The 21722-nt window shown below is 42.5% G+C and overlaps 1 pseudogene; it reads right to left on the reverse strand.

Moving 5' to 3' along the window:
- LOC127646599 (P protein-like) overlaps positions 1-21722 on the reverse strand; it is a 259274-nt pseudogene that overhangs the window by 14489 nt on the left and 223063 nt on the right.

The raw sequence follows: 21722 nt of genomic DNA on the forward strand, positions 1-21722 counted from the left end.
CGTAGATCCAACAGCGTGTAGAAATGAATGGAGGCGGCAGAGGAATTCAGCTCTGTGTGTCATGTTTTTTGTCTCGTCCTGTCATGATATGTCTTGTTCCTGTTCTTTCTCTTTACTCTGTCGCCCTCTGCTGGTCTTTATAGGTTACTTTTCCTTTCCTTTCTCTCCTCCTCCAGCTGTTCCTCATCTCCCCTTAATTCCTTGTTAGTTCTCTTCCCACCTGTTCCCGTTTTCCCCGCTGATTAGGTCTCTACTTCCCTCTCTGCTTTTGCTGCTTTCTTTGTCCGAGTCTCACTTGAGTTTCACACGCAAGAAGCAAACCACTGTCTCGTTTGTCGCTGTCCAGTCCTGTCCTGTTGGCATCCGCCTGTCAACGCTATCTGTTCACTACTAATCGTCTCGATATTTGTATTCTGTCCAGTTCGCCCTACGCTGCGAGAGATCTGGTTACCACAGTCTCGCCTCGACCCTTGTCTACCCTTGGGGAACCTGCAGCCTGTCGCCGCTTCACTACTACCCCCGACTGTTGCCTAAGGACTCTCACTGAAAGCTGTCTGAGGAAGTTTTCCTTTATTTATCGCCCTCTCTGCGGGTAGTTTGTGTTTGCCATTACCTCTCAAGGAGAAGATTTGTGTTCTTCATTTTTTGCTGCTTTGAACTGTCATTAAAGACTCTTTTTGTTTATATCGCTTTTGGGTCCTCACTTACCTTCACAACAGTAGACTCAGACCAGAATGGACCCAGCGACCCCGGATCCGTTTCAGTCTGCCGTCGAGATCCAGGGTGCGATGTTAGGCAGACACGAAGTGGAGTTATCTGCTGCACGACATATCGAGACCCTGGCTGCTCAAGTCTCCGATCTCACTGGACAGATACATCTTCTTTGCCTCGATTCACCGGCCGCCCCCAGGGCTCCCGTGCCTCTTGAACCCAGGATCAATAACCCGCCGAGCTATGCTGGTGAGCCCACAGAATGCCACGCGTTTCTCACCCAGTGTGGTGTTGTTTTTTCTCTCCAGCCCACCACTTACTCCCAGAGCAGAGCTCGTCTCGCCTACGTATAATCTCTCCTTTCTGGACGGGCTCGAGAGTGGGGAACGACCATCTGGGAGTCGGAGGCTGATTGTATGACCCGATATCAGGACTTTAAGGAGGAGATGATACGGGTTTTTGACCGTTCTGTTTTTGGTGAAGAGGCTTCCCGGGTCTTGTCTTCATTATGTCAGGGTAAGCGGTCCGTCACTGATTACTCCATTGAGTTTCGGACTCTTGCTGCCTCCTGCGATTGGAACGAGCCGGCGTTACTCGCCCGCTTTCTGGAGGGTCTCCGCGCGGAGGTCAAGGATGAGATTCTCTCGAGAGAGGTTCCTTCCTGTGTGGATTCCGCGATTTAACTTGCTATTCGCATAGAGAAACGGTTCGACCTTCATCGCCGAGCTCGTGGAGGAGAGTCCGCTTTCTTCGTTGCTCCCCTCTCCGCAGCACTACCATCTTCCTCCGCCACCCTGGTTTCCGAGCCCATGCAATTGGGGGCATCCGCATCTCGGCTAAGGAGAAGGAGCGAAGAATAATCAACCGTCTCTGTCTCTATTGCGGTTCTGCCACTCACTACGTCACCTCCTGCCCGGTAAAAGCCAGAGCTCGCCAGTAAGAGGAGAGCTACTGGTGAGCGCTACAACTCTGGCCTCTCCCTCAAGGTCTTGCACTACCTTTTCTGTCCATCTCCGCTGGACCGATTCTTCAGCCACCTGCAGTGCTTTGATTGACTATGGGGCAGAGGGCTGTTTCATGGACGAGACCTGGGCTCGGGAACATGGTATCCCTCTTTTGGATTTAGAGGAGCCCACGGCCCTGTTTGCCTTGGATGGTAGTTCTCTCCCCAGGATTCAGCGTGAGATATTACCTTTAACCCTCACTGTCTCTGGTAATCATAGCGAGACCATTTCTTTTTTTATTTTTCAGTCACCTTTCGCCCGTATTGTTTTAGGCCATCCTAGGCTAGTTCGACATAATCCCTTTATTAACTGGTCTAAGAATACTATCCTTTCTTGGAACGTCTCTTGTCATGTGGAATGTTTAATGTCTGCTATTCCCCCCATTTCCTCTGTCTCTTTCTCTCAGGAGGAGCCTGGTGATTTGACGGGGGTGCCGGAGGAGTATCACGATCTACGGACAGTGTTCTGTCGGTCCCATGCCACTTCTCTCCCTCCGCATCGTTCGTATGATTGTAATATCGAGATTCTTCCGGGAACCACTCCTCCCCGGGGAAGACTTTACTCGCTGTCGGCTCCCGAATGTCAGGCTCTCAAAGATTATTTATCTGTAGCTCTCGATGCCGGTACTATTGTCCCCTCCTCCTCTCCCGCCGGGGCGGGGTTTTTTTTGTTCAAAAGAAGGACGGGTCCTTGCGCCCCTGCATTGATTATCGAGGGCTGAATGACATAACAGTTAAGAATCGTTACCCACTCCCTCTTATGTCATCAGCTTTCAAGATCTTGCAGGGAGCCAAGTTTTTTACTAAGTTGGACCTGCGTAACGCTTACCATCTCGTACGCATTAGGGAGGGGGATGAGTGGAAGACGGCGTTTAACACTCCGTTAGGGCACTTTGAATATCGGGTCCTTCCTTTCTGTCTCGTAAACGCCCCAGCTGTGTTTCAGGCACTGATAAATGACGTCCTGAGAGACATGCTGAACATCTTTGTTTTCGTTTACCTCGACAATATCCTGATTTTCTTGCCGCCACTCCAAATTCATGTCCAGCATGTTCGTTGCGTCCTTCAGCACCTATTAGAGAACCGTCTTTACGTGAAGGCTGAGAAATGCACTTTCCATGCCTCCTCCGTAATTTTTCTCGGCTCTGTCATTTCTGCAGAAGGTATTAGGATGGATTCCGCTAAGGTCCAAGCCATTATAGATTGGCCCGTACCTAAGTCACTCGTCGAGCTGCAGCGCTTTCTCGGCTTCGCTAATTTTTATCAACGCTTTATCCGTAATTTCAGTCAGGTGGCTTCTCCCCTGACTGCCCTTACGTCTGTCAAAATGTGCTTTAAATGGTCAGTTTCCGCCCAGGGGGCTTTTGATCTTCTCAAGAATCGCTTTACATCTGCGCCATCCTTGTTACTCCTGATTTATCTAGACAGTTCGTGGTCGTGGTTGACGCGTCAGAGGTGGGCGTGGGAGCCATCCTTTCCCAGCGCTCTCTCTCTGACAACAAGGTCCACCCTTGCGCGTACTTTTCCCATCGCCTGTCGCCGTCTGAACGTAACTATGATGTGGGTAACCACGAGCTGCTCACCATCCGCCTAGCTCTAGGTGAATGGCAACAGTGGTTGGAGGGGGCGACCGTTCCTTTTGTCGTTTGGACTGACCATAGGAATCTAGAGTACATTCGTTCTGCTAAACGACTTAACGCGTTTCAGGCTCATTGGGCTCTGTTTTTCACTCGATTTGATTTTGTTATTTCCTACTGTCCAGGCTCCAAGAACACCAAGCCTGATGCCTTATCGCGTCTCTTTTCTTCAGAAGTCTCCACAGACCCCGAGGGGATTCTCCCTGAGGGACGTGTCGTCGGGTCGACTGTCTGGGGAATTGAGAGGCAGGTTAGACGAGCGCTCGCTCACACTCCTTCACCGCGCACCTGTCCTAGACACCTTCTTTTCGTTCCCGCCCCTACCTGCCTGGTCGTCCTTCAGTGGGCTCACTCGGCCAAGTTGGCTGGCCACCCCGGTGTTCGGGGTAAGCTTGCTTCAATTCGGGAACGTGACACGCGTCGTTTTGTGGCGGCTTGCTCTGTCTGCGCGCAGACTAAGTCTGGGAACTCCCCTCCTGCCGGACTTCTCAGACCACTTCCTATTCCCTCTTGACCGTGGTCACACATCACCTTAGATTTTATCACCGGTCTTCATTCGTCGGCGGGCAAGACAGTAATTCTCACAGTTATCGATCGATTCTCTAAGGCGGCCCATTTTATCCCTCACTAAGCTCCCCTCCGCTAAGGAGATGGCGCAAATTATCATCGAAAATGTTTTCAGAATTCATGGCCTTCTGTCCGCAGTTCACGTCTCAATTTTGGAGGGAGTTTTGTCGTTTGATTGGGGCTTCCATCAGTCTCTCGTCCGGCTTCCACCCTCAGTCTAACGGTCAAGCCGAACGGGCCAATCAGACTGTTGGTCGCATCCTGCACAGTCTTTCTTTCCGTAACCCCGCGTCCTGGTCTGAGCACCTTCCCTGAGCAGAATATGGCCATAACTCGCTTCCCTCGTCCGCCACCGGGCCGTCTCTTTTCAGAGTAGCCTCGGGTACCAACCTCCACTGTTCGCATCTCAGCTCGCCGATTCCTGCGTTTCCTCCGCTCAGGCTTTTGTTCAATGCTGTGAGCGCACCTGGAGGGGTGTCAGGTCAGCCCTTTGCCGTTATAAGGACCAGACTGTGAGAGCTGCTAAAAAGTGTAGAACCAAAAGCCCTAGATACTGTCACGGCCAGAAGGTATGGCTCTCCACTCTCAACCTCCCCCTTAAGTCTGCCTCTCGTAAGTTGACCCCGCGATTCATCGGTCCGTTCCGTATTTCTCAGGTCATTAGTCCCGTTGCGGTGCGACTTCTTCTCCCCCGCTACCTTCGCCGTGTCCACCCGGTCTTCCACGTCTCGTGTGTCAAGCCCGCCTCTCGTGCTGATGGACTCGTCCCTCTTCCCCCCCATTCTTGTTGAAGGCGCGCCCATCTACAGGGTCCGCAAGATTCTGGACATGCGCCTTTATTTATTTCCTTTATTTATCGCCCTAGTAGGGTAGTTTGTCTTTGCCATTACCTCTCAAGGAGAAGATTTGTGTTCTTCATTTTTTGCTGCTTTGAACTGTCATTAAAGACTCTTTTTGTTTATATCACTTTTGGGTCCTCACTTACCTTCACAACACTGTGACTTGCTCACTCGGCTCCGAAGAAGATATCTGATCTGTGTTTGCAGCGTCACTCCTTTATACCCCGTATGTCCGGGGGAGTGGCATGCAAATTCCACACGGCAATTTCCATTAGCCTTTTCTCGAGATCAGAGATGTCTGTGCTCCACAGGAGTGACCCCTAGTGTCAACTCATCGACACAACATTGAGTGAGTGACAGATAGGGAACTCGCGCTTACATCCTAATTAGACATCCAGGCATTTGCACGTGATGAAATTGTACAAAATCATACGGAATAGCCAACTTGTAATATATGTATGAAATTTCAGAACACTGGGTTGGTAGTGCCTTCCTCTAGATGCAGAAAGCTTCTTTTTTTAACCTTGGATTTCTGTCCCTTTTTTTTTTTCACCACATCACAGGGAGACCTGGTTGATCTAATTTAATAATATAAGGCATTGTTCTATTTAATTTTTATATATATATATATATATATGGCGGTACTACTTGCCCTGAGGAGGCTATTGCCGTTGATCCGTCCGGAGCAACACAGCTATGGTAGCGGTATATCAACCGCTAAGGCGGCCTACGCTCTTGCCGTATGTCACAACTCGCCGAGTGCGAGTGAGTGACAGATAGGGAACATCTTGGTTACTGATGTAACCTCCGTTCCCTCATGGAAGGAACAAGACGTTTTGTCCGTTCTGCCACAACACCGAACCAACCGCTGAAATGGCCGGGTCTTTGGCTCGGCTCCTCAGTGCGATACCTGATGTGTGTTTGCAGCGTCACTCCTTTTATACCCGTATGTCCGGGGGAGTGGCATGCAAATTCCACACAGCAATTTCCATTGGCCTTTTCTCTAGATCAGAGATGTCTGAGCTCCGCAGGAGCGACCCCTAACCAATCAGTACAGTGTGTAAACATGATAGGAAGCTGTTGTGTGTGAGAGAAGCAAGTAATTGTCACGTATTAGATGGAAACGATGTCCATTGAGCGACGTCATTGGCTGTTGTGAAAGTTGTACGAATTCATACAAATTAGTCAAATATAAAAGTCATATGAATCCTTACGATTTCATCATGAGAGTGTGTAGGCACTAAGGTGCTTTAACTAACTATATGAATTGGGTCATATTTCAAACCAGTCAGACATACAAACTGAATACCATCTGTCGGACTAAATCAAAAACTGCCTTTGTTTTGTGTGTAATTCTTTTCTATACAAAAATACCTTATCTACTCCCATTTTAGGACCCTATTTTAAGAGTTATAGCGCTAAGCACAGCTCTATTACATAAATCACGAAAATAGAATCCTTAATATGCAAACACAACTGTAAGTAAGTAATTTGTTGGTAATTTCCCAGAAAAGTAACTGTGGCACTTTCAGACATTGCTCTGTTTGTTTGAGCATCCCCACCAACAGATGCCATAAATTTGGGGCAGGATTATCTGTTTGTCCAGCAAATGTCAGATGGAGGGAGTACAATTCCATTTGGTGATACTAGTGGGCCGAATATCACAGACTTCATTTTCAAACAGCAATTCAATTACTTGTATTAAAATTCAGTTAAATAATCTAACTAAACTAAAACAACCAAATTGATGCATACACAGGAAGGATGCATACAAATAATAAATGGATGCATCTGTCCTTCTGCATCACTTCTCTGTCACACACACACTTGCCTTGCCGTGCTCTAAACCTGCATACCCAGGTGCGCCACTTAAACTCCCTCCCTTAATTACAGAAACTTGACAGCATCCATCATGCTTCCAAAGTGACTCTACAGCAGGAGCTATAAATAGCACCAATCTAGGTCCTCCCTATCTGCAGTAATGGGCTCCTAATCACTTGCCAAGACTCCACCTAAAACACGCACACACAAACACATACAGACTATCACATGAGAATTTGAGATTGACAGGCTTTATAGGTATGGCACCTTAATGGTCCACTGACTGAAGCATCAGGCTAAACTTTGAAAAGCCTTTTCTCTTTGTTCCTAAATTAATATTAAAGAGGAAATCCATTAGCATGTAGTCTGATCTCTAACAAGCATCCCTTGGTGGCTCTTACGGCCCTTTAGACAAATGGGAGCATGATATAATTTGACATTGAGAAAGGGTCTTAATATTACAGTCTGGCAATAGCACACAAATTTGAATCGTAAAAGGTCTAAATGGGCTGCTAAGGTCTAAAAACCTATTGCATAAGGGTTAAAAAAGTACTTATAGTACTTATGCGATATACTCTGAAAAATAATCATTTAAATTGTTCAGTTCTCAACCATTGCAGGCCAATTGCACATTTGTAATCTCTAAGTATAGCATTAGAAATTGGTTCTGAACAACTGAATGACTGATAATATCAGTACAATCTTTGAGAAGTTTTACCTTTCAATGACATCATACCACTTAGACAGCAAAATCTGTGCATGAATTACGAATAACAAGTGGAATTTTTTTTACAAGCCTTACTGTAGTTTCATTGTGCCATGCTCAGAACTAGGTCTCTCATTCAGAGCTTAGTTTAGGGCATTCTCTGAAAGAAGTTTTAATTGGGCTTGGTATTGAGATATGATCATATGCAATTAATTATTGACTGGTATTGTAATTTTTAGCACATATACACTCACATAGCACTTTATTAGGAACACTATGGTCCTAATAAAGTTCCCGATGTGGTCTTCTGCTGTTGTAGCCCATCTGCCTCAAGGTTCGACAAGTTGTGAATTCTGAGATGCTTTTTACCTCACTACAATTGTACAGAGTGTTATCTGAGTTAACCGTAGCCTGTAAGCTCAAAACAGTCTGGCCATTCTCTGTTGACCTCTCTCATCAACAAGGTGTTTCCATCCACAGAACTGATATAACTGAATGTTTTTTGTTTTTGTCACCATTCTGAGTAAATTCTAGAGACTGTTGTGTATGAAAATCCCAGGAGATCAGCAGATACAGAAATGGAAGCGAAGCGGTAATTCTGTCAAGAAGACTTGATAGTATTACACCATTCAATCAATTAAGGCATCTCATCCAATCATAATTCAGCATCTCCTTTATAAATTCTGCAGGTGTCATTCATTTTCATGCGCACTGGTTTCACTCAGTCGCATGTGAGTGAAACACATAATATTAATTCATGATGCTTTGCTTTTCAAGCAAACAATCGCATAATATTTGGATTATACATTGCTAGTTTACTTACCTAGACATGCACACACATCTATGCAGCTGGTCTCAACAGCAAGACATGCAAGTGAAATGTTTTTTTCTTCTCTTGGGGGAACAATTTGTCAAATACATTTAAAAGGTGGCCATTGGGGTTTAGGTTTAGCTCTCAATTATCTCAATACCCTCTTCATCATATATTCATATCAGTGTGGCGAATCTCAGTTCTTCCTCCACGTCTGAGGCTATCAATCCACACATCATGTGGCTTGTTGAGTGTGTTACCGCGGAGAAGTAGCGCGTGTGGAGGCCCACGCTATTCTCCGCGGCATCCAAGCACAACTCACCATGCCCCCCAACGAGAGCGAGAACCCCACATTATAGTGACCACGAGGAGGTTACCCCATCTGACTCTACCCTCCCTAGTAACCGGGCCAATTTGGTTGCTTAGGACAGCTGGCTGGATATGGTGACAAATATGTCCTTTTACATTAAGTCATGATAAATATTAAAATAGTCATGAAACTCACTACCAAGGCATTTTCTATGCTTCTTTCCTATTAAATAATGTATGTTTTAATTTTACTGTCTGTTCATTTTAGATACTATTGAAATGTTCAATTCCTGATATCCCTTTCACCTTTTCATTAGTACAGCAAATCATGACATTTACAGATTTGTGTTTATTTTCTCATAAATACGTGCTGGTAGTGCTAGGCATTTCAATCGTGCTAATCTAATAATTACATTTAACTATCAGGTGGTTTGTTATGTGTCACAGTGTTCATTGCTAAGGTACATGTGTGAGATTTTTGCTAATTATTTAATGGTATATAAATTATTTTGACTGTGGAGTGGTTGTAATGCTTTTGACGTCATCATATAATTAATATTTTGGAGAATTTATCATTGGTGTTTGTCTTCGTGTTTTGAAAATTTTACCCTCAGCTTCTATGGGCATACACAAAATGTAAAAGTTGGTAAAATGTTTAAAATGTTTAAGTTGGGCTGTCATCTATTTGGAGTGTACCTGGCTAATTTGACTTAATAAATCTAATAACATTTAACAGGGATGTTTTTCATTATTGATACTGGAATTGTTCTTTAAGCTTCTGTACTTCTTCTGTACTTAAGGTTCTATTCTGACAGCACGTTAAACGTTTTTATTAAATGGTTCTCAACGCATGCTTTGGTATTTTTGCTCTGTGTAGGATTTCACTGTTCTGGGATAGCACTTTTTTTTTAAGGAAATACCTAATATTTTGTCGATTAAGCTTCACATATCATGAATCTATGTGTGTTGGTTTTTGACACAGACTTCGACAAAGCTTAGGGATCTACAGCTCATCATTACAGGCATTTACATATTTGCCCACTTGATCTGCTTCTTGTGGCATTCATCATTTCTTCAACCTTTCAGTCGAACACATTTTCAAGGTCAAGTTATTTAAAAAGCATTTTTAAAACTGCAGTATATGTCAAAGTGCTGTACATTTTAAGATCAAACAAAAAACACAATGTTATTAAAACACAATAAAAATAAACATTTCCAAACATTAAAACCAAATATCAAAACATAAAAATCTGATTTCAAAGGCCAAAGGGAACAGATGATTCTTGAGGTGGGTTTTAAACATACTAATAGAAGTGGAGGACCTAACAGACAGTTGTAAACTATTCCACAGCATCTGCTAAACAGGGCAAAGTGCCATCCAAATGCGCCAACTGCAGCGTGTTTTTCTGGCCGTGAGACTAACATCCTAAGACACTGCAACTGTGGTTTTCTGCCTAATTGTTCTATATTATTATCATCTATGCCATTACTGCTGTGGTCCCCATCGGGCAGTAACATATTAGTAGCAGGTAAGTGAAGGTATTTGTGCTGCTGGTTATTTGTGTTCAAATATAAAAAAAAAAATAAAAATAAATAATAATGGTAAAGCATAGTTGTATTGCAGGGTATTGCAAAAGCAATGCTAACCTATCCGCAGGGTTAGAAGCTTAGTAAGCCTTAGCAATCCAAGCTTAGCAAGCTTAGAATCCAAATTACAACGGTATTGCTTTAAATATACCATCTTTTTCACAAGGGTTCAAAATGGTTAGTATGTTTTTTGCTAGTATTTTTGGATACCTTCTATTCAGTCGATGTATGCTTCACATATCATGGATAATGCATACATTGGTGATTTTGGCACAGGCTTCAACAAACATTGGTTTCTAAAATCACATTCTGTCTTTTGTCTTTTTGATCTGCATCTTATTGTTATTTGTCATATTTTCCAGACATTTCTTTTCCACCTTGTTGCATGGGCAACCAGTGTTTCCCATTAATTGACTAGACTATGGCGACCCGCCATGGTCTAATTTGCCCTGCCGCAGTCTCGTAATGAACCAAACTTTTTTTTACACTTCTCATCTAAAATATTTTGGCACTTCTCAGTCTCATAATAACATAAAAGGTTCTGTTTTGCGCTCTCTGTCGCGCAACAGTCAGTTCAGTCAGCTCCTCCCCTGCTGCTGTAAACTCACGCACTCACACACACATTCCTGGATCCATCTAACGTTATTTGGTTGAGGAGTATGACAAATTTGTGTACGTAACATTAACCAGCCCTACATTGCGAGTAAATCACTCGCATATGCACGTAAATTTCACATTATGCATCCCTTTAAGGTCTTTTGACTATTTTCTAAGAACTGTTATAAATTCCAAATTTTATTTGTCTAAAAAATGTGAGGGAACTTTGCAGAAAATCGAATAATGCTCCTTTTTTAACCCCTGTGCCTCCGTATAATACAAAATCCAATATTTATCGAGTTGTACAGAAAAAAAACCTTGTAAATAACGCATCTTTTTAACCTTTTTATATGCTTATGCTTATCCATAAAATACATAAATTACCTCAATCTGCCCTCTGCTTTGTCATGTCTTTGTATCAGATCTATTTAGAGTTGAAGTCACGTCCATGCTTTGATATGTTTTTTCTGCTTCAGTCCCTTTTCATTCCATATCCCAGCTTGCCCTCTACTCAGAGACATTGGAATGTCACTTCAAACAATACGCAATACAACAATTTCATAAATAAACCTGATTATTGTTGAAAAATTCATTCAGTACTGCTTAAAGAGTTAGTTTAAGTCACTCGTAGTTTACTCAACCTCATGTCATTCCAGATGTGTATTTCTTTCTTCTGCAGAAGGAAGTTATAGGAGATATATTTTGGTCGGTTCTCACCCAAAACCATCTGGATTGTTTCAGAAGATATTGATTGAACCACTGGAGTCATATAGATTACTTTTATGATTACTTTTTGGAGCTTCAAATGCCTGATCACCATTCACTTGCAATGTATGGACATATACAGAGCTGAAATATTCTTCTAAAAATCTTTGTTTGTGTTCACCAGAAGAATGATATTCATACATCTCTCTGATAGCATGACAGTGTGTAAATTATTTTTGGGTGAACTATCCTTTTAAAGCAGGATTGTAGCAGAAGGTGTCTGACTGAGGCAGTGAAAATGTTCTGCTGTATTATTTTTTTCTTTAGGAATTCAGTTTGTTCAGCCATTGCATCTTAAGAAGAGGATGTCAGTGGTGGCCATGCAAAATGGCACTCATTGTTCTTGATTTGCCATATAAGGTAAGTAATTTATTCAGTGCCAAATGGTGAATACACACCTGCAGTCTCCAAGCAAAGGTTTAGTATTATCTGTGGCACAGGGGTATCAAGACACAGCAGTTGCCAATCAGAATGCTAATTACATCACATGACATGGGAGATCTGCAGAGGAGGAAAGTGAGGGCTTTGGATATGGGAAACAACAGAACAAAGCTTCTTCTTTTTTCACATAAATCAGCCAGCATTGTCTCTGTCTTTTTAGTTACATTGACTGTTTATCTTCCCTATAAAGCAAGTCATGGCATTCATGGATTGTTTACTGGAAGTATTTTGCAAAAGACTCAAAAGACATTCAGCATTGATGAAAATTCTGATGCATTTATATGCAGATGCAAATCTATTTGTATATTTAATGTACAGTGCATTCAGAAAGTATTCAGACCCCTTAAATGTTTCCCATTTTGTTATATTGCAGCCTTATGCTAAAATGCTTCAATTTTTTTTTTTCCACATCAATCTACACTTGACAAAGCAAACAGATAACTTTGCAAATTTATAAAAAGAAAATAAAACCCTGAAATATTACATTGACTTAAGTATTCTGACCTCTAACTCAGTACTTCGTTGAAGCACCTTTGGCAGCGATTACAGCCTCAATTATTTTTGGGTATGATGTGACAAGCTTTCACACCTGGATTTGGGTATTTTCTGCCATTTTTCACTGCATATCCTCTCAAGCTCTATCAGGTTGGATGGGGACAGTCGGTTGACAGATATTTTCAGATCTCTCCAAAGATGTTCAATTGGGTCATTCACAGAGTTGCCCCTAAACCACTCTTGCATTGTCTTGGCTGTGTGCTTACGGTCATTATCCTATTGGAAGGTGAACCTTTGGCCCAGTATGAGGTCCTGAGTGCTCTGGACCAGGTTTTCATTAAGGACATTGTATTTTGCTGCGTTCAGCTTTCCTTCAACCCTGACCAGCTTTTTTATGTGTCTTACACAGAGGCTTCTGTCTGGCCACTCTGCTATAAAGCCCAGATCGGTGGAGTGTTGCGGTGATGGTTGTCCTTATGCAACTTTCTCCCATCTCCACACATGATCTCTGGAGCTCAACCAGAGTGACCAACAGGTTCTTGGTCACCTCTCTTACTAAGGCCCTTCTCCCTTGATTCCCCAGTTTGGCTGGGTGGCCAGCTCTAAATGTTTTTTTGTAGCCTTCCACAGATCTGTGCCTCGACACAATCCTGTCTCTGAGCTCTGCAGACAGTTCCTTTGACCTCATGTCTTGTTTTCATCTCTGATATGCATTTTCAGTTGTGAGACCTTATATAGACAGGTGTGTGCCCTTCCAAATCATGCCCGATCAAAGTGTAGAAACATCTCAAAGATGATCAAAAGAAATGGTAAATTTCAAGTCTCATAGCAAAGGGTCTGAATACTTATGTCAATGTGATATTTCATTTATTTTCTTTTTAATAAATGTTCCATGTTAAATAATTTAAATAATTTCAGAATAAGGCTGCAACATAACTAAATGTGAAATTAAGGGTTCTGAATACTATCGGAATGCACTGTATATGCATATGCAAACATATACAGGATTTTGCATAAAATACATTAATTACTGAAACTCAGCTGTCTTTTCATTGACAAAATTGTCAATGGCTGTCCATCCTCCAATTTCAGTTAGGGAATAGCTGCAGTAGTTACAGTCCTCTAATGTTATTGGACTTATACATGAAGTATAAGTCCAAGTTGCTTTACTATAGCAAGAAATTTAAACTTCTTGTTTATAGAACTGGTGAATAAAAGCAATATGACAAGCACAATTGTGCTGTTGTACAGCCGAATCACAGCCGTGCTTAAGTCTATGCACAGAGTGAAGAAGAGTAATCTGGTTTCAAACCATTATCGCACCAAGAAGACTGCAGATCTCATGATTTATAGTGGGGAAAAAAAGGTAAATTGCCCTTATGCTGCCTTTATGTCTGTTTTTTTAGCTTGAAAATGTTGAACCCTGTGAACTTGCATTGTATGGATATAAATACATCATAACTCAAAATATCTTTGTTTGCGTTCCACAGAGGAAGTTTGAGATGGCATAAGAGTAAGCAATTTATGAGAGAATTATCATTTTTGAGTGAACTATTCCTTTATGAACAGGTCAGCATTGTTGGGATAAAATATGTAAGCAATCAAATGGTTATGGTGCATTTTATGTCTCTTAAATATTACTCTAGCTGCTCTGGCCACACTCATGTGATAAGGTGTCGGGAGGCAGATTTACAACCTATCAATAATGTTGGGTAACTGTGTTAAACATGGATTTACAAGATCTGCATCATTAAAGTTTTACAGCCAGTCAGAATATGTCTCCATGTGTCGTTAATTCTGCAGTTCACTCTGAGGGCATGGCCAAAGGAGAAAAGTGACACCAGAAGATGGATGTTGAGGGGGAAAAAACAAGCGCTCAGTGTGGGCAACTTGCCCTGGTGTGGTAAACATGTGCTTTTTAATAGCAGGTCCCAAAAGCCTTGATCAATCCGACCACCCTTCACTTGCCTAGAGCAGTCAGTGATGGTTTTCTAGTAAAAATATATATGGAGGTCAGAGGGGCAAGGCTGCAGAATGAGCCATCACAAGCCAATATCACCACTATTGGGAGCAAGCAGAAAAGAAAAGGAGATTGACAGGAAAGCATAGTGATGTGTAATTTAATAAAAAAAACTGGATTCATCCAAACAATACCAGAAGACATCCTGTCATTTAAAATGAGGTGAAACAGAACAAATTATTTTTTTTTTGGATCGGGTGAAAAATCTAGATTAAATGAGCTTTTAAGTTTCATCAATGTCAAAACTAAGCCAAATGCAGTTTGATTATTTGTCACAATTTTATTCACAGCAACAAAGAGAACAATATCATCAGATAAAGCCTTTCAAGTGTTGCTCAAAGGTACACTCAATTATACAAGATCTCTGTAACCTAAATCTCCAGTTCATGAGTTGCTCCTTCCTGGCTTTGAATCTTTGAATCATAGGCGGAACGCGTGACTAGCCTAGCTTCAACTCTTTTTGTGGCTGTGATGATAGCAGCTCCACGAACGGGCGATAGTGTGGCCCGAATCGTGACTGAATCCCATACCACACCAAGGAAAGTGGTTCTCTGTAATGGAGAAAGCACACTCTTCTTGGCATTGAGTCTCAACCCCAGTTTCTTCATATGAGCGAGAACAACATCTCGATGCCGACCCGCTGACTGCTCTGATTCCGCCAGAATCAGCCAGTCGTCGATGTAGTTCATAATGCGTATGCCCTGCAGCCTGAGCGGGGCCAGAGCTGCATCTACGCACTTCGTGAACGTGCGGGGTGACAGAGCTAGACCGAATGGAAGCACCCGATATTGGTATTCTTTGCCCCCAAAAGAAAACCTCAGGATCTTCCTGTGTTGAGGGAGGATGGAGACATGGAAGTAAGCGTCCTTCAAATCTATCGTGACAAACCAGTCCTCGGATCTGATTTGAGTCACTATCTGTTTGAGTGTGAGCATCTTGAATTTCAATTTCATGACTGCACGATTCAGCAAATGGAGATCTAAAATTGGACGCAACCCCCATCCTTTTTTGTAACAATGAATTATCGGCTGTAAAACCCCGATTCTCTGTCGGGGGAGTACACCTGTTCTATAGTTCCCTTTGCTAAGAGAGACTCTACTTCTTGCTCCATTACCAGAGCCTGCTCGGGATGTACTACCGTGAGTAACACCCCGTTGTAACGAGGCAGAGGAGAACCGAATTGGATTCTGTAACCTTTCTCTATTATCTGCAGGACCCAAAGAGATATATTCGTCAGATTCTTCCACTCTGTCAGAAAATCTACTAAGGGTACCAGTCTCTCAAGACGGGCCTCTGGTGTTAAAGGAACAGCCGCTTCGGCGACCTGAAGCATATTGGCAGGAAACAACCGAACTGACTGTTTTTGAACCCCCCTCAGAGGGCTCACGTCTGACGCAACGTCGAGTCGACATTGCGCCGAACTTTCGCTGGATACCACTGCGCCTCGAAGCACCAAGGGTGGCAGGGTTGGCAGACTGGTCCCATGAGGACCCCGAAGTGGAGCAGGCACCGTATTCTGAGATGTACACCGCTCCACCCCGGTTGGGGCTGTCCTCGATGGTCTGACGTGCCTAGCGTCAGGACCTTTTCTGAGCCGAAGCCTTCTTAGCCGTAAGTACGGTCCTCAGATCCGGCTTAGACTTTAGCTGACTTCGGCTGAGAGCGTTGGCTCGGTCCCCAAGATTTATTCGGGGAGCACGAGACGCAACACTTATTTTCTGTTGCACACGGTGCAAGGAACTTGGCTGGGGATGCTCACGCCCACCATCCCCAGGGGGATGGACTCGGCGAGGAAGGAATTTTTTAAAAGCCTCAGATTGTTTTTTATTTTCTTGAAACCTTTCAACAACCGTATTCACCGAGTCACCGAAAAGACCAGAGGGAGACATAGGGGCATCTAAAAGAAAAGCCCGCTCTTTATCTTTAATCTCTGCAAGATTTAACCAAAGATATCTCTCAGTAGCTACGAGGGCTGCCATAGACCGCCCAATAGCACGGGCGGTCTCCTTCGTAGCTCTGAGAGAAAGATCTGTAGCCCAACGAAGTTCTCGAATTTCGTCGGGACTAACTCCCTCACTCCTATCGATATCCCCCAGCAGATCTCCTTGATAGGCTTGGAGCACTGCCATCGTGTGCAGACAGGCTCCAGCTTGACCTGCTGCCGTATAAGCAGTTATCACCTCAATAAGCTCCTCATATGCTGGGGAGAGGGATGGCGAATCCTCTCCCCTTATTGTGTTAGTGTTTGTGTCACTCTCACAAATGCTCAGTAACTCTACCTCCTCAGAGCTAGAGCACCGAAGCGTCGGGCTCTCTTCCCGGGCGGAAGAAGCCGCAGCGCGGGCTTCCGTCACCGGCAAGAGAGCAATGGATCCCTCGGGTAAAGGAGGAGATAAGGCAGAGCCCGTCTCCAACCCCGCCGAGAGATCCATTTGCGAACCCCAAGTGAGCCTTCTCCGAGCTGCCTCGGCAGCCGCGGGTCCAGAGCCCTGAGGTCCTGGACCCGTCCATCATCTGTCCATCATCCGTCCATCACCTGTCCATCATCCTCAAATGCGGACAGATGGGAGCGGAGCATGCGGAGCGGCAGACGCTCACAATGCTGACAGTCAGTCTCCTCGAAGGCTGACATTGCATGCTCCACTCCCAAACAAACTAAACAAAGCTCATGTGTATCTCCACCCGTGATATAACGAGGGCAATGAGAAGCACAGGCTTTAAATAGTTGTTTCGCCATAATATCCAATATAATGAGAGACAGACAACAATAAATATGACAGACAGTTTTGACACAGAGGTAATCACGCAAAGGCGTTCCTAAAGCGTCATCGACGCATCGCGAGTTCCCTCGTAAGGGAACCTTGGTGTCCCCTTCAAAAATTGCTCTTGAGAATTGTTATGTTTATTGTCCCCCCCCCCCCCAACATTTTGATGAAATTTTCGCCCTGCTTTGAATATTATTTTCTTTCTTCCAAGACACAAATTGAAAATAATTGTAAAAACAAATAGGTATATAAAAATAATTATTTAAAAATACAAATGTGAATGTATGTACACAGTATAAAAACTTGAAATTTAAATTTAAACTGGGTGGTGGTGCCTTTGTTATTTCCATATTTTGCATACCATTTTAAGAAATAAATAAGAATTATGAAATATGGAATAAAAAATCTGATCCTGAGGATTCCATTCAGTGAAAGTTAAATGTATAGCAAATTATACTGTGTTTATGTTGCAGCTCTTTGAGCTGCATCTCTTTAATAAAATACATTTCAGTCTATATACTCTGACATCTTCATTAGAATTTCATGAAAAGAAAGTCATACATCCCCTATACTGTTCACAGTCAGCGAGCGATGTGAAGAACACTGCCATTACAATCAACAATGCTGTATACAATATCACACACGTGCAACATATAGACAGCGTGACTGATTATAACAGTACCGTTCTGTCCGCTAAATTTGTTTTCTACAGTAATTGTTGAGATATATATAGGAGGATGAGCTCAGTAGAAGAAGCAGAGAAGACAAGAGAGTGGTGTTGAAGGACATATTAGTCAGGAAGAAGAAATGAAAAGGTACAAGGAGAGATGAGACAAGAAAATGAATGGTGCTATTAGAGGATACTGAATATCAGGTGCATTAAAGGGAAAGTTTACCCATAAACTCTCTTGCTGTTCCAAATCCATATGAATTTCTTTTTTCAGTGGAACACATAGAAGATGTCACCATTTACTAGCATCTTTGTTCCACAGAAGAAAAAAAGTCAGTTGGATTTTGGAACATGAGGGTGAATAAATTATGACAGAATTTACATTTTTGGGTGAACTATCACTTTAAGTTATTATGATTTAAAAAAAAAAAAGAGATGATTTATAGAAACCAAGGAGATTTATATAATAAATAAGAAATCTTCAAGTACTGTAAAGCATACAAAGTTCATAATACTATTGTAAGCATACTGTAACTATTTTAATTTAAAATACTGTACATCATGTAATTTTTAAGTGCCATTTTTTCTGTCCTTCTGTTCATGTGGATGTCTCTGCACTCCACTGCTACATCCTCAGCTGCTTTCTTAAAGCATTTCTAGTGAAGCTCAGTAGTGTTTCATCACAAGTTTCCAACCAAGGTGGCAGAGAAAGTCTCTGTCCCCCTCCATCTCCATAGCAACCCACCAATCAGCCAATTACAGCCTGAGCTAAGGACTTACCTATTCATCACAAAGTTCTAACCATCACAGGGCATACAAATGAGGCCCCAAAATAAAAATACTGAATTCTCTGGTGCAAATATCCTTCAGGAATTGCACAGCCATCTATAGACCTCAGGGACTATACCTGAAGAGGTATAGAATCTGTTCTGCTGATATGCAGTGATCTTAATGCATGAGATATGCATGACTTGGATTATCTATGAGTATCAGGCAGGAGGGAGGTTAATGATAAATGAGCAATTACTCAAACATCTGTTGCCACCCTGCTTGCTTTCTTAGCACTGCCAAAAAAATAAAATACCTCCTCCCTCGCTCACCCCCTCTGCCACCAACCATCCCCACTTGGCTCAGCCCGGAGTTTCCCAGCTGTTCTACCTGCCTCTGGACAGACCTGTGGGCCCTGAAAAGTGCAGTCGGAGAGCAAACGCAGTGATCAAGTCTTTGGCTTAGCGGAGGTGCTTCATTACCGAAACAGATTCGGAAGCAGAGACTGGCAGCCTTTCAACTAAAAGTGAAGAGCGAGGCAGGATCTGGGGTTCTTGCTAAGACCAGGATGGATTAGATTCACACTCAAGATTAGTTTTAATTGATCAGCCTTATTTCCGTCTGAAGTGCGTTTAGACTGAGCTCCCACTCTTCGCCTGCATTGAGCCTTGGTCTCTGTCTAATTTGATCTGTTTCAGGGCTCAAATGTGCCATGGTCATTTAGACAGATAAGCAAGTATCCACAAATCAACAGATAGTAGATTGATTGCTTGTCAATGAAGATGGAATGTCAGTTCAAAATTATTATTCCCTGTCTGTCACTGACTCGGCGTTGTGTCGATGTAGTGACACTAGGGGTTCGATCTTGAGAGCCCCAATCACCTTTGCTTAAAATAGAAAAGGCTGTTGGGCCTCATGTATTCAGATACAAGACAAAGGCAGGCCTAACACAGTCATAAAGCCTGACTGAGGCCCACAAAAACAAAGTCATAAATCTTGCTGATAAAAACCGAATCCCAAGAAGCCTTGCTCACTTTACAACTGTGTGAAATTCCAAAGGATCAAACTCTCAACTCCTATTGGATGAGGCACTCAACAGAGCGCACCTCAACTATGATGTCATCAGGAGAAGAAATACCTCGAAAATCGTTCTGTACCTCGCTTCCAGTGACTTTGCGTGTGTACGTTGATATCGCTGATTTCTCCGCCAGCCCGCCGAGAATCAACAGTCGTACCGCCCGCCAACAGAGCGAGGAAATGGCCTCCCGTCATCACCTGAGCCTCAAGGAACCGAGTCGGAGTCAAACGACGGATGAACACACGTTCTACATGTGTCCCCAAGCGATCCAAGTAAGAGGTTAACGTCTGGGCAGAGATAGGATATTTAGGTGTATTATTCTTGTGGATCAATTTTATTGTTTGTACAGTTTACAGACCACCAAGTCCGCTCATTGTTGCTAATAATACTCAAGGTATTAATGTAACATACTGTTATCACAAATGAGAGTTTGCTGTGTTGTAATCCAACCACGTTGGACTGTTGTGTATTTACGTCATCGCGGATGAGACCGGCACATTGTGTTTATCCATTAAAGGACCAAAGGCCGCGGGATGGATTACGAGCCGTTCACCGCGTCTCTGAGAGATAAACTAACAGTTGCCTTCTCTCCCATGATCGCAAATCCGGCTTCAGCGCCGCCACTTTATTCTCTCTCTCTCTCTGTCGTACTAACCACACACACGCGTGCGTGCGCGCGCGCGCAACCCCTCTCAAACATTTGCTAGTAAAAAGTTATAGCACACTATTTCAGAACAATTGATGGTCTGTAACAAGTTTTGTGGATGTAGCTTAAAAACTCTTGGAGTACTCTCGGTTTTTTCGTTTTTAAAAAAATAACATTTACAAAAACTAAACCAAGTTTGAAGAAGAACAATTTGTTGAATTTTTCAAGCCAACATTGTTAACGGAGAAAGAGATTCTACATAAAAATATGGAGTTTGGCACATTTCAAAGCAAACTGAGTAGTTCCTAAACATCTAAAATAAATCCATAGAAAGAAAGCCCCAAAGATATCAGAGAACAGTATAAAGTGTCTTCATGTCAGGTTCTGCTCTAGGCATGTTTGAACTTCCTTTTTGGTTTTACATACAGTGGTTGAAAGAAACCACTGTTTCCCACCAGGAGCATTTCACAGTCCAATCAGATGTGCATTCAGACTCCTCTTTTTCACCATTGACCACTGACACCCCACTAACTGGGAGAAAGCCAGAGTTCTGCAAGCATCTGTATTTGCATGGAAATCACATCCATCAAGCAGGTGGTTACAAGTGGGAAGAACCGAATCAAAAGACACAGTGAATATCTCTGCAAGCCTCTCACCAAGAGGTAATCACAGAGCAGCTATTTTTCCATATTCAAATGTATTTGTTGATATGCTAGAGAGTGCTTGAAAATAAGCTGTCTTACGAGTCTCTAAAATTAGATCATTTAAAATCAAAACATTTATCTTATATTCCTATACTTTTGCATGCTTCAAATAAGCAAACATCCATCAATAATGGGTAATAGCCCTGTGTGGGCATTTTGTTTATTTTTTTTATTATTGTCTCATTTTGGTGAAAGTATATTTACATTTACATTATTTTTCCTGGCTTGTACACTTGCATCAAAGGGATTCTTATTTTTCTACACTAGTCGAGTATTAAATTAATAAGACACCCAAAAATTTTAATTCACTAATTTTCTCATTCTTCCAGGGAACAACAAATGGAGATGTTAGGCAGTACATTAGCCTTAGTCACCATTCACTTTCATTGAATGGCAAAAAGATGCAACGATAATACTAATTATCTTTAATGCTAATGATAATGGCAATACTAATCTTTAAAATGACTTTAGTTGACATAACCTACTGTGATGTAGTCAGATTTATTCAGCTGAATAAATAATATTTTAACTTGTAACATTGACTTGAATAAAACCAGTTAATTTTAATGTTACCACAAGAAGCATTTTGTTTACTGTAGATTCCCTAAATTATACATTAAAGTGCAGTAGTGTTGAACAAAGTCAAGAAGTAAAATAAGATAAAATAAAACCACAAATTGGAAGAATGCAGTACGAATGTAATTGTAGTATAGTTATATTATTTGAAAAGGAGTGTGACGATTTATTAATTTTTTTAGCCTAATCAAGGTTTGTTTCAACTT

The sequence above is a fragment of the Xyrauchen texanus genome, chromosome 7 (assembly GCF_025860055.1).
Source record: "Xyrauchen texanus isolate HMW12.3.18 chromosome 7, RBS_HiC_50CHRs, whole genome shotgun sequence".
Classification (NCBI taxonomy): domain Eukaryota; kingdom Metazoa; phylum Chordata; class Actinopteri; order Cypriniformes; family Catostomidae; genus Xyrauchen; species Xyrauchen texanus.